The 14,128-nt window shown below is 39.0% G+C and overlaps 1 protein-coding gene across 1 annotated transcript in view; it reads right to left on the bottom strand.

Moving 5' to 3' along the window:
- Positions 1-3,537: 3,537 nt before the first annotated feature.
- LOC145968090 (uncharacterized) overlaps positions 3,538-14,128 on the bottom strand; it is a 117,347-nt gene continuing 106,756 nt past the window's right edge. Inside the window, exon 9 of the mRNA XM_083093335.1 lies at positions 3,538-3,581. The gene's annotated coding sequence lies outside the window, so the exon portion shown is untranslated. The remainder of the gene's footprint in view (positions 3,582-14,128) is intronic.

Raw genomic sequence — 14,128 nt, 5'->3', positions numbered from 1 at the left:
CCTACTGGACAACTTAAATATACCTTAAGTTAATTTATTCTACTATATTCCTCTCTTAATAAGCTAAACAAGCATGAGGGAGTTACGATAGTATCGAAGATACTTTATTTATTATCTCCATATAAGAGGTATGTATATTCTATAATAAGACTGCAACTTAATTAATAGGAGCTATATTATAATATTTAGTTCCTACTGAACAACTTAAATATACATTAAGTTAATTTATTCTACTATATTCCTCTCTTAATAAGCTAAACAAGCAGGAGAGAGTTACGATAGTATCGAAGATACTTTATTTATTATCTCCATATGAGAGGTATGTATAGTCCACTCGTTACTAATTAAAATAAAACTGTCTAATTGTTTTATATAATAGTACAGTCAGCATAAACGCCGCACGCGTGAGGTATTGTTAGAATAGCAATAGTGTGAAATATATATTGCTATACACTACACATTGCATTGCACCGTCACGCATATGCTGCTTATAAATTATTATTTAAATAGTCAACTTTAGATGACTGCATAATATCCATAGACGGTGGCGATAAGGACAAGATCATCACACAATTAAACGTTTGTCAGGCAAACGCATGGGATGTCTGTCCCTTTTATTAAACATTAACATGCCACACAACATACATTTTACACTTCAGATAATCTCGAAGTGTCTATGCAAACTGTTCACATCATCAAGAAAAGAGTTAATATTATTCCAAAAAATATCGAATTAATCAATCAATACTCTGGAACAACACGTAATATCGACAGTCTAATATTAATTTAATATGTATAAGACTAACAATGGTCTGCACTGGAAAGATTATAGTGTAGCACAAGTGTACGGCACAGGTTACAAGTCTACCAACCTAGAGTTGAACACGCGCGCGTTGCGCTTCGTCCATAACTCGTCCACTGCGCATCTACGTGGCGATGACGTACAGAACAGCCAAGTGTGCCACTACGAGATTGAACACGCGCGCGTTGCGCAGAGCGATAAATAATACATACTGCGCATGCCGTTCCAAAGCTGCACCAAGCTACACTTTACAGAGTCCAGCAATTATAACTCTTATAATTATTGAATGTTATATTAAAACACACCAATTAAAGTCAGTATTCGTCAAATAAAGTATTTTATTCACAAGCCACAGGACTCAGGCCGCATATAGCGGCATTAAGAAAGCGAAATAGGCAACCTGTCACTTTCAATAAGAGAGAGCGAGACAGAGCTACACAATATTCAATGTTTAATTGCTATAATTCTAAACGTCAATTCACAAAAATATTCTTCTGTCACTGTTTGTTAGGACACCACACACTAATAGAAAACAAGTCTAAGGAATATTTTTCCCATCTGAGGAATATTTTTGCAATCTCAAATTGCCACGTCGATATCCCTAGGGAAGGTGGAGCCGATCGTCAGTTAATTGTTAATATTTAATATTAACAGCTTCCCCGGGTGAAATCCACATAGTATATGAGACACTACAAGACACTTTTTCACAAATAAGTCTCAAAAGACTCCCCTTGGCGTAAAACGCCGAGAAAACCACTTTCCAAATTTCCCCTCATAAAATCCACGTTTAGCGGGACATAGTCTCTCACCGACAACCTATGTTTAGAGTACTAGATTAAGACATATTATACTAATATTATGTATTATTAAGTAAAAGTAACTGTAAAATACTGATTGCGCAGGTATTAGATGGCTGCGCATATGAAAAGACGAATTGCGCATGCGCAGTGCGACTGCGCATACGAAAAAGGTGTATAAGTGCGACTGCGCAAACGCGAAGCGTCTGCGCATGTGGAAAAACGAAGTGCGCATGCGCAGTGCGACTGCGCACACCAGAAAGGCGAATACGCACGGAAAAGCGATCCGACCAATAGCGCGTTGCGACTACGAACAGACCGAGCCGCCGAGGAAGCATTAGTGGTGGGGATAACGAAGAATGGGGAGGTCTAGATTGGGGAGGCCTATATAAGGGGCTGCAGAGCTCACTCGAGAGCTTTTTTCCGGATGCGTTCGTTGAGATATTTCGGTAGCAAGCGTGTAAGCGTTTATCGGAATTTTCCATAAAAATAACGAAGTAACGTACACGGCGATACAGTGTAAAAAGATTTTGAGCTTTTTCCCGGATGCCATCGTTGCGAATTTTCGTTAGTAAGCTAGTAACGCGATTAACGGAAATTTCCACAGAAATAACGAAGTAACGCGAATATTGTTCCGCGTACACGGCGATACAGTGTAAATAAACCATTGAGCTTTTTCCCGGATGTCTTCGTTGCGATATTTCGATAGCGAACGTATAGTGAGTTAGTCGAAATTTTTCATAAAGAAAACGAAGTATAGAGAATATTGTTCCGCGTGCACGGCGATATAGTGTAAACAAGGACTTGCATGTCCAAGTGCGAAATAACTGTAGAATCCAAAGTTCATTTATATTTTATTTTATTAAATATATAAATATATATACAGGGTGACCCATTTTAACTTAGGCAGCCAAATAACTCGAAAAATAAGCAAGATAGAGAAAAATGTTTTAGACAAAAGTTGTATGGTTTCGAGGGGGCCATAAGATGGTATCATTGGTTTGACCTTGAAGAGTCATTTGAAGGTCACGTGAAGGTCACTTCAATTTTTTTAAATGGAACATCCTATATATTTTTGTACATTCTTGTAGCTCATCTCGAGAGCTTTCCAAAACACTATAATTAAGTACATTTTCGTTAAGTACTTTTTGAGTTATGAGGCTTGAAATAATTTCTTAATTTTACATAAACCGTAAAATATCTTGTAAAATATTCATTTTTCGATTACCTTACCTTAATAGTTTTATGTACAAAATAATGAGAGGAATCAATTGGTGTAAAGAAAACACATAGTTGTTTCGAAGAAAAAATATGTAATTTGCAATTAACAATTCCATATTTTTTCTTAAAAACAACTATGTGTTTTCTTTACACCAATTGATTCCTCTCATTATTTTGTACATAAAAGTATTAAGGTAAGATAATCGAAAAATGAATATTTTACAAGATATTTTACGGTTTATGTAAAATTAAGAAATTATTTCAAGCATCATAACTCAAAAAGTACTTAACGGAAAGGTACTTAATTATAGTGTTTTGGAAAGCTCTCGAAATAAGCTACAAGAATGTACAAAAATATATAGGGTATTCCATTTAAAAAAATTGAAGTGACCTTCACGTGACCTTCAAATGACTCTTCAAGGTCAAACCAATGATACCATCTTATGGCCCCCTCGAAACCATACAACTTTTGTCTAAAACATTTTTCTCTATCTTGCTTATTTTTCGAGTTATTTGGCTGCCTAAGTTAAAATGGGTCACCCTGTATAATTTGAACGGTAGCAGTTATCATTTGTCCAAGCGATAAATTCCAAGATCCTTAAATCCGGTAGCGATTAATCCATCCGGGAGTGATCTGAAAAAAAATATTTGTGAAACAAATATTTCGAAAATAAAAGATGACTTACCTGAGGAGGAATCCATAGCGGTGACGTCATCCTGTCAGCGTTGTTCAACGGCGAAGTCCATCGTCCAGCGGCGACCTGAAACAGAAAAAAGAAATATTAAAACGAGTGGAGATACGACGGGAATACGTCGGAAATTTCCATCGTTGAGACGCAGTCAGCGGCCATCTTGTAACCCGATACGGTGGCGTGACGCAGCTAGGCGAGGCCAGTGGAATATTCCAGGGATCTCGACTCTGGCGTTGGGCTTATTCCAGCCCAAAATCCTTGCTTATTGGTGGTACATCCTCGGATATTTTTACCCAATATTAAGTCGTCCGATCACAACCTAACCTTTTAATCACTTTTATACTTATGATGAAATGATCTTCGAGGTTCTTTATTTTCTCGCTACTTGCACACCATTATACACCATTATTTTTGTTTTATGATAATAGTGCTTTTGTATTAATTATAAAATTGCACGTATATTTAATCATCATTTGATCACACATGATCACATACCGCATTCTCTATAGCACTGAAAGAAAGGGTAAACGATTGCTTAATACGTACGGTCAAGAAGGAACCAATCACAACAATCTTAGAAAGAGAGAGATTGGCCGTCTTGGGTGACACCCGATTGACCACGTCGCCAATTGGCCAATTTAAAATAAGACTCTCTGATTGGTCAATCGTTGCTGGTTACCTTAGGCACAGGTCGATATAATTGGCTGTGGTCAATCGCAACGTGGTCAAACGAGGCACTCCCGGCCGTCTTCACGCTCTATCTCTTTCTATGTTCGCGACTACATTTCATACACTGCCTATTATATATGAATAGCGCAGTCCATGTCTCTATGCCGAGGAAGCCACCAAACTGTACTGAAAAAATTACATGTTATCATTTCCAAATTTATCCACTTGTAGCGCTGGCTACTTTAAGGCAGTGATGCCAGAATGGTTAGGCCCTGCGCACAATAGGAAAAATATTAAATATTAAATTTATAGAAAGAGAAAAAGAAAAGAGAAGAGTTCCTTTCTCTTTCTCTCGTTCTATAAATTTAATATGTAATATTTAATATTTTTCCTATTGTGCGTAGGGCCTTACGCTGGCAACAGCAAATTATTTCGCATAGAGTATAGCTCGGCGTTTTTGTGGAACAGTCGGGGGTCGAGAGGCGTCGAGGAACGCCGAGCTATACTCTATGCGAAATAATTTACTGTTGCCAGCGTAACCATTCTGGCATTACTGCTTTAAGGTACTGACCACAGACTTCTATAATACACTAGACTGCTAACATCTGTATAAAATGACTTGAAAAAGTGATGCAAGGTGCAAATGGTGATGGGGATGGCAGCCATATTTCGTGTGGGCAAATTATACTTGGTATTCAGTTCGTATTGTCGATGTTGTTAGATAAGTCTGTGGTACAATCCTCTTACATAATCAATCATAAAATAACATTTTGGACACCCTATATAATATGCCCACACGAAATATGGCGTCACGTGCACACCTGTGCATCATGTCCGCGTCATGTATTATAGAAGTCTGTGGTACCGACAGAGAAGAAAAAATATGTAATTTGCAATTAACAATTCCATATTTTTTCTTAAAAACAACTATGTGTTTTCTTTACACCAATTGATTCCTCTCATTATTTTGTACATAAAAGTATTAAGGTAAGATAATCGAAAAATGAATATTTTACAAGATATTTTACGGTTTATGTAAAATTAAGAAATTATTTCAAGCCTCATAACTCAAAAAGTACTTAACGAAAAGGTACTTAATTATGTTTTGGAAAACTCTCGAGATAAGCTACAAGAATGTGCAAAATATATAGGGTGTTCCATTTAAAAAAATTGAAGTGACCTTCACGTGACCTTCAAATGACTCTTCAAGGTCAAACCAATGGTACCATCTTATGGCCCCCTCGAAACCATACAACTTTTGTCTGAAACATTTTTGTTTGCTGGGCTTAGTTTTTGAGACATTTTACTGTCCAAGTTAAAATGGAACATCCTGTATATATATATTATATATTGTGACTTGCCGTCCCGACGCGCGTCCATCCGCCCAGAATACCTTGACGGGCCGAGCGGCCGCGCCAGAAAAGAGATAGCGAGAGCCGTATCGAAATCTCCGGAGAGACGAGTCATTGTCATATTTCGCGTCATCATTAATTAATTTTTTTTTTTTTTGTAATATTTTGTACGTCGGGCAACCTGCCGGAGAACATCGCGAAGAAGAAGAAGAAGAGAAATCATTTTGCGACAACCGACACGGCGCTCCCAGCCTTCGAGTCGAGAGCGGAGATAGCGCCCGAGGATCAGGACAGCGCAGAGTCGCGGGTGGAATTCGCCCCGACAGCAAGAGGAGGAAAACCTTTAAAGAAACAGCTGTCTTGGACCGGAAGAACAGGGCCCGGTCGGCGCCACCATCCGAAGACGGAGGGCGAAAGATCGGCCTCAAGAAGACCGCCGATAGCAGGGTCGCCGACATTAAGATTTTCGAATTATCGGGGCCGTTACGGCCCCCGATACGGCGTTGTCGCGTGTCGCGGCGCTATTGGCCGCGAATCCGTGCACCCCTGCGCGCAGGATTGACGCCGCTATCGACCCTGGATCGCGAGATCCAGGGAGCCACTCTGGTGCGGGCGCTCGTTGAAAACAGTCACTTCATATAGTCGGTTCTTCGTTGTCGTTTTGTGTGTCGCAGCCGAAATCAGGGCGATAGAACGAGCCGAGGATCATCCCCTGGCCACGGGAAAAAGTATCGGTGAGGTTGCCCATCGCATAATTGTAAGCCACGTACGCGATTCCGTCCGCGAACCGGCCGCTCTGTCGCCGTCGCCATTTTCGTGTCTCGTTATTGCTCGGGCTTTGTACCGAGTTTTCGATTTTCGGGTATTTCGGGCGACCGGAGACAAGCGACCGAGGCATCAAGGACGATCGTAACGTCGGCCGTAGTCGATAAAGAACCGTTCGTCTCTCTCCGGGATTCGAGGTGTCGTAAAACGCGTAGCGACCGGCTCTCGACTACGTGCGCGGTAAATCGCAGGGAATGCGTTCGCTATCCGTGCTGTCGAAAAGAGTTGTCGAAGCCGCGTAAGACATCCCCGCAATCGATCTTCGGGCGATTTTCGTGTATTAATTAGCGTGTATGTGCTTGTATGATCGTTGCGTGTCGTGAAGTTGCGACTATAGTGCTGTCTTTGTCGCACTCGTTACGTCTAGGATTTGCGTTTCTTTTGAGATATTTGTCGTGCGTGTGAGTGTGTCGCGATGCGTAATAGATTACAACGAATTAAGAAATTGCCGAAATTCGAGAACGGCGCGCGAGAAAAGGGCGTTACGCCGAAAGGAAAGTAAGCGGCGTCCGACGGCTATCGAATCTCGATCGCATCGACCGTGCTTGTCGCCAGCGAGATTGTCCGTCTTCGCAAATTGCTCAATTACTCTCGCTCAATTATTAAGCCTCTTTTCGAACATATTACTGTCGATTAAAAGGGCGAGTGAAAAAAATACAGGGAAAGATCTATAAAATGAGTCGTCGATGAGATTGTCGAAATTTCCGTTACTTTTTCGAAACGCCGTTCGGCCTCGCAAAGTCCGGCCATAAAAACGGGCCAGAAGAAGTACAAATATCAGCACTTTCTTATGGTCTCGATTTCGTATTGTTATTATTATCACCGCTATCGAAGAATTATCTGTTATACATTCCGTTATTTCAAATTTTCGAAGTTACGTTAACATCTGTTATATTTCGCTATTTTAAATTTGCTAATTTATGTTATTATTATTTCTCTTTTGAATTCGTTATTTCTTTTACTTCTCGTTATATATATCGTTATTTCTTTTACTTTATATTCTTTTTTTTTCATATTTCTTTTCTTGAATAAATTTGTTATATTTTCTTTTACATTAAGCTCGCGTAATTTATTTGAGTGTTCGCCTCTCGTGATTGTTAAATTCCGTTGTGTTTGTCGATTTTCGTAATTACCAAAGCCTCGTATAAAATAATTTGATATTCTTCTCAACAGACCCTGCCCCTCTACCGTTAGGTGAGCTAGTCGGCCCGTGGCGAATTAGGCTAACGTTTTTCGCGTTATTCTGGCGTTTTAGCGAATTTATACGCGAAAGACCGTATCTGGCGCCCAACTTCGAGATCTCGAGACGGCCTTCGCTTCGCTGCGGCTCGCGCGAGAACACCCTCCATCCCTGTTCCTCCGAGCGCGAGTATTCTCTATCCGCCGTGTGTTTTTGACGACGTTTTCGCTCCCCCTTTAGCATCCTCCTCTCTACCACCTCGAGGAGGAAAATTGAATATTATAAAAATTGTCACTTTGAGAAACGTCGCAATATATATACAGGGTGTCGCAGACCACCCGTATCAGCCGAATATCTCAAAAACTGAGCGCGGCAGACAAAAATATTTCAGACAAAAGTTGTAAGGTTTCAAGTAACGCATTACATGGCGATATCAGTATGATCTTGAAGAGTGTTGTCAAGGTCACGTGAAGGTCACCGTCAATTTCTTAAATAGAACCCCCTATTTTTTATTGCATATTCTTGTAGCTTATCTTGAGGGCTTTCCAGAACACTATAATTAAGTTAGTTTTTATTAAGTACTCTCCGAGTTATGAGGCTTGAAATCATTTCTTAATTTTACATAAACCGTAAAATATCTTGTAAAATATTCATTTTTCGATTATCTTACCTTAATACTTTTATGTACAAAATAATGAGAGGAATCAATTGTAAAGAAAACACAGTTATTAAAAAAAAATATATGTAATTGGTAATTGCAAATTACATATTTTTTCTTCGAAACAACTATGTGTTTTCTTTACACCAATTGATTCCTCTCATTATTTTGTACATAAAAGTATTAAGATAAAATAATCGAAAAATGAATATTTTACAAGATATTTTACGGTTTATGTAAAATTAAGATTTCCATTTACAGAATTCAAGGTGATCTTTACGTAACCTTGACAACACTCTTCAAGGTCATACTGATATTGCCATGTAATGCGTTACTTGAAACCTTACAACTTTTGTCTGAAATATTTTTGTCTGCCGCGCTCAGTTTTTGAGATATTCGGCTGATACGGGTGGTCTGCGACACCCTGTATATATATATACTAGTTATCTATAGAGGATATGGATCTCATATAGGCATTTAGATATTTATTAGATATGTATCTATTAGATAATTTTTTCTGTGTGAGATGTTTGCTGGGTCGTTCATTGATAGATGCAATGCTTGTCTCCGGGCCGAAGGCCATCATTTTGAACAAAACATTTAATAATTAATTAGCAAAACTTGAAATATAAATTTAGGACATCAAAACAAAGAAATTTCTTCTAGAAGTATACTTGTAAATGCTTTATTTAAGAGATATTGATGAAGCTATTGAAGTTATAGGATGTAGAAATTATTAAAAATGAATAATTTTAAAATAATTTAGGTTTATCCTCTTTTTATTGTTTTAGAGTAATCAAAATTTAATTGTTAAATGTTTTGTTTAAAATAATGGCCTTCAGCCCGGAAACGAGCACCGATGAAAGAATGAATGATTGTGTGTCTATAATGTTTTTCAAGCATTCAACGAACTAATTATTTGATACGAATAGACAAAATTTCATTTACAATATAAGTATAAGTCTGTCAATAATCTTCGATCTTCAAAACAAAAAAAACATTATTTGACATTATTTATTCCCACAGTTTTGTTTTCAGAATGAATATCTCTCGAATAAAGCATTTACAAGCATATTCTCAGAGGAAATTTTTTCTTGTTTTGGCAGCCTAAATTTATATTTCAAATTAGGCCATTTAACCCGGAATCATCCTGTAGAATATTATTCATTGGAGAATATGGACACGCATGATTTTTTGAGAGAAAAACATACATATTGGTCAAAAATGAATTTTTATTGTTTATATTCTTTTTACTTTTTATTTTTTAAATTAGTTTACATCTTTTATGTATAAATTATTATATAATTAGAAGATTTATTTAATTATGTTAAGAATATATGTGTTCCATGTACTTATACGCAGTATTCATAAAACGCGCCTAGCGCCCGATCTAAATGATAGCGAATGGCTGAGTTCGATTCTAGATCGATCATTGGTCGAAATCAATACAGCTCCTTTTCCTGTTTCTTCTCCGCTCGCGCTCTCTGGCTAACTCTCACGTGTAATGGCTGTACTTTTGAGATAAAGAATATACTGAGTTTTTGTTAAATATTACGAGTCATTCTTATTCTGGAAATAAACCTCTAACAGGTTATGGACCCAGACCACGTCCAGGAAATTATTTTTATTGAATAAGATTATTCAGTACACGAAGTTAGACTTCCGAACTGTACGCGCTTTCCTGAGGTTATTCCGGCCACGTGCAATAGTGAAAATAAGACCAAGATGGAAGATGAAACGACCAAGATCACCAAGCTGAAGAGCGCGGAAAACTGATCTACTTGGAAATTTCAAGTAACCGTGTTATTGAGAGCTCAAGAGGCTCTGGGGGTCGTGAGAAGTGACCTTCCCAAACCGGAACTACCTAAAGCCCCTACGTCTGTGTAACAACAGTTATTCTTGAACTGGATGAAGAAGGATAGCATCGCTCAGAAGGTCATCGCAACAAGTGTGATGGACTCACAGCTGATTTACATCATGAATTGCAGCAACGCCAAGGAAATGTGAGACAAACTGCTCTCCATTTACGAGCAAAGATCAGACGCAGGAATCCACATGCTGCAACAGAAATGGTACCAGGTAACGAAGAATTCAAAGGACAACATGGCCTGTCACATAGCCAAGCTGCAGGATCTTGCGCATCAACTGCAAACATTGGGTGAGCCTATCTCAGATTCTATGATTGTTACAAAAATACTTATGACATTACCAGCTAACTATAGTCATTTCGTAACGGCATGGGATTCAACGAGTCGAGAACAGCGAACCTTAAGTAATCTCACAGAAACTGTTAATCGAAGAATCGAGAGTATCAGCGCAGGAGAAAACAGCAAACGAAGCACTCGCAGCAGTGAAGCAGAAGAAGAATAAGAACTTCAGGAAGAAGCAGGGAAAAAACCATCCTTCTTACAGCAATAACTCTGCAGAGACAGGCAAATCGGAAAACTGTTTTAGGTGCAAAAAACCCGGTCACTGGATATGTGATTGCCTTAAAAATAAAGGTAAAGATGGACAGAACCACGACGAAGGCAGTACCAAGGGAGAAGCACTCATTGGAGAAGCAGCGCTTCTGACTCCACCAAGGTACAATAGTGAAACGTGGTACGTAGATTCTAGAGTGACGGACCACATGTCAAACCAAAAAAGGTGGTTCATAAATTTAAAATATTTTGAAGAATCCTTAAAGATCAAGATGGGAGACGGTAAGCAAACCAATGCTGTAGCCAAAGGAGATATTAACATTCTCCCCTACAATGGAAATCGATGGATTGAGAAACATTTATCAGAAGTGCTTTACGTACCTGATTTGCAATACAATCTTTTTTCAGCTGGAACAGCGTTGGATAAGGGCAGTGATGCCAGAATGCCCACGCGAGCAACACGCAACCGTAGTGGAGGGGATGACGCGCGCAGGCGTAAACTGCGTACCGTGAGAGCCGGAGCCTCGACTAGCTTCGAATAGTAGAGGAGGACAGAGATATTGTTTTCTGTCTCCTTCTCACTTTCCACAGTCTGCGACGAGGCAATGCTTCTCGTTCTCGGTGCTTCTGGCCTCTCGCTTTATTTAATACGCGTAACAGCGTTAAATGTTTTTACAGCCTTTTTGTATTATTATATTATATATTATGTATGCGTTTTGTATTAAATATACGTATCTTAAAATCGCTAATTGTATAATACATAATGCATACATAATATATAATATATATAATACATAATAATTATAATTAATGAATGTGCCGACATAATATACAATATATATAATACATAATAATATAATTAATGAACGTGCCGATTGCGTCGTGCATGTTGCGATATATCGAAGTCGTTCTGCAAACTAGAGGCGTGCAAATCTGCTCTCACTCCCGCTTGTTCCCAACAGCGAGACTGGATTCTCGAGACTCAGATTATCAGGAGCGCTGTTATCGAGACTCGGGACTCGCTCGTTCACGAGCTTCTATTCTCGATAACAGCGCTCCCGATAATCTGAGTCTCGAGAATCCAGTCTCGCTGTCGGGAACGAGCGGGAGTGAGAGCAGATTTGCACGCCTCTACTGCAAACGTAACAATATATTTGCAATAATAACGACAACAAACGTATACCTATCACTTATACGTTTGTGTCGTGATAATAATATAATAATAAATATAAATTAATGTAAATGAATGATGATTTTCCTCACCACTCATGGGGTATCACCAATGGCGCGTAAGGTTTTTTTTAGAGTGTGGACCTTCGCCTGGAGCCCTATTGTGTACCACACTTTAACTAATATTATATTGTACTATAATATATATCTACATATAATTATCTATATTACATCCCATATAGCACACAAAGATTGCATACACATTGCAGCAATCTTTCACCGCAATATTGCAACGTTGCAAATTCACTGCAAAATGTTGCTGAACCATTGTTGTGGGATTGCAACGTTAAAATGTCCGCTTTTAGGAATATTGCAATGTAAGATTGTAGTAATGTTACGGTGCAACGTATTTGTAATATTAAAACGTGTTTTGCTACAAATACAGACACCGTTTTAAATTTAATAAACTTCGAAAATATAAAAAAATGTTTAAGAAAGATAGGAAAAAATGCCTTTAAAAAAACATATTAGTTTTAATAATTAGAGATTTGGCTCAAGTAATCAAAAAATTAAAAAGAAAATAGCATAAGAGCCAACGCGCGGTAGTTGGAGCGCAGAGAAGCAACAACACTTCTTTCTTTTTTCAATATTAGTTTATTAAAAAACACATAACAAAAAGCGAACGTTTCGGATCATCTTTTGATGCTTTTTCAGCGCGATGTTAACAATATATATTACAGATAGTGACGCGTTACATTAAACGAATTTGTTCTCGACGCGTAGGTGACGCTAAATTGCATCCCGCGGAAGTCTAGTAAGCGCTCTGCTTCCAACAGTCAATTAAATATACTATAGTTATGCTATGCGACGTCACAGCAGATCAGATTCCGCGCTTTTTACAATTAATAATATAGTATGCCGCTGTGCGCCTCATGTCGATTCGAGATTCGATGACGAACTGTACATATATTAGTGTTTTTTATTAGATTTTTCTTAAATATTTATCTCAATAATATACATACAATTATTTTACATACATTCGACACCAGAATATTTTAATACGTGCAAATGAACTATTTTCTATTTACCCATTCAATTCGTACGATCCTTCGGGAATCGTAATTTCTTTGTCGTCGTTGCCAAAATAAAATTTATTATTCGAAAAATTTACGTTCGGAATCGTATGATAAGTTTCGAAATCCGTTAATCCGAGTTCGTAATCGGCATCAGTCAAATCTATAGCGGGAAAATAGCTTACAGCGAGAACGCTGCTTCTGCCAGTCAACGTAAGTGTCAGTGACATGTCGAACGAATACTGTCATGACGATGGATTGTCAAGCTTTAAATTGATCGCCGACTGTTTGAAGAAATTTTAAACACAACTGTCCACAGATGCTCTAATTGTAACTTTGATAAGATGTGTAATTGTATTCAATTTTCACTCGTCCGAAATATCGCACAAGTTCCTTGGGTGGTCGAAGATTTCCAAAACTGTCGAAATATACGATACGATCTCCCCTCTTTGCGTACGCTACCCAATGAGTACCGGGACCATCAACGTCATCCAAATTGACGATACCGCTCTCGTTTCGTCGTACACCGCTTATCGGTAAATTATTGCGCATGAAAACACCTCTAAAGAAAGGTATGCGCATACGTTTCGCCAATTGTTCCAATTGTACGTTAGTTGTACCCGTAGACATTTTTAATGTTTTTTTGACGTTTTTTTTTCTCTTAGACTTTGTTGAGAATCCCTGTCCACGCTTGTACGGAGCGAGATAAAGTCCGCGACCTTCCATAGCGCGATTGTGACGCTGCATCTCTTCCAGCTGACGTTGCGCCGCCTTGTTATCGTTTACAGCCTTTGCGATTCCCGCCGCACCGCCGGCCAAAGAACCGACAACTCCCAACAACGGTAAAAATGGTAAAATACCACCGCGTTTCGCTACTGGAAGTATTCGTTTTTTCCTCCTCCTTGTCGTCGACGGCTTTTTCATCCCCATGCCGAGTTTATCTTTGCCTTCATTGCCGCCCAAACAGTCGTAGCGGCTGCTCTTTTGCCAAGAGTCGAATCCCTCGCGGTAATGCGTTCTCGCGCTCTTGCAGCTAGTATGCGATCCGCGACGTGTCGTTGGCCGAGGTCGTTGCTTCGCGAGTAAGCAATGTCGTGCTCGCGACAGGCGGCGTCCAATGGATTGATGCCTTGATCGCCTCTAGCCAATCGTTTTTCTAATCGAGTTCCCGGGCCGCAAAACTGATAACCGGGAATATGTAATTCGATGGGAAGCGCGTTTATCGCACGATTTAAGAGACCGCTACCTCTTACAATTCTCGCTGACATT

This window comes from Camponotus vicinus, unplaced genomic scaffold, assembly GCF_025532165.1.
Source record: "Camponotus vicinus isolate PSW18456_S1 unplaced genomic scaffold, iyCamVici1.0 SCAF_3, whole genome shotgun sequence".
Lineage (NCBI taxonomy): Eukaryota > Metazoa > Arthropoda > Insecta > Hymenoptera > Formicidae > Camponotus > Camponotus vicinus.
This window is presented reverse-complemented; position numbering and strand designations above follow the sequence as displayed.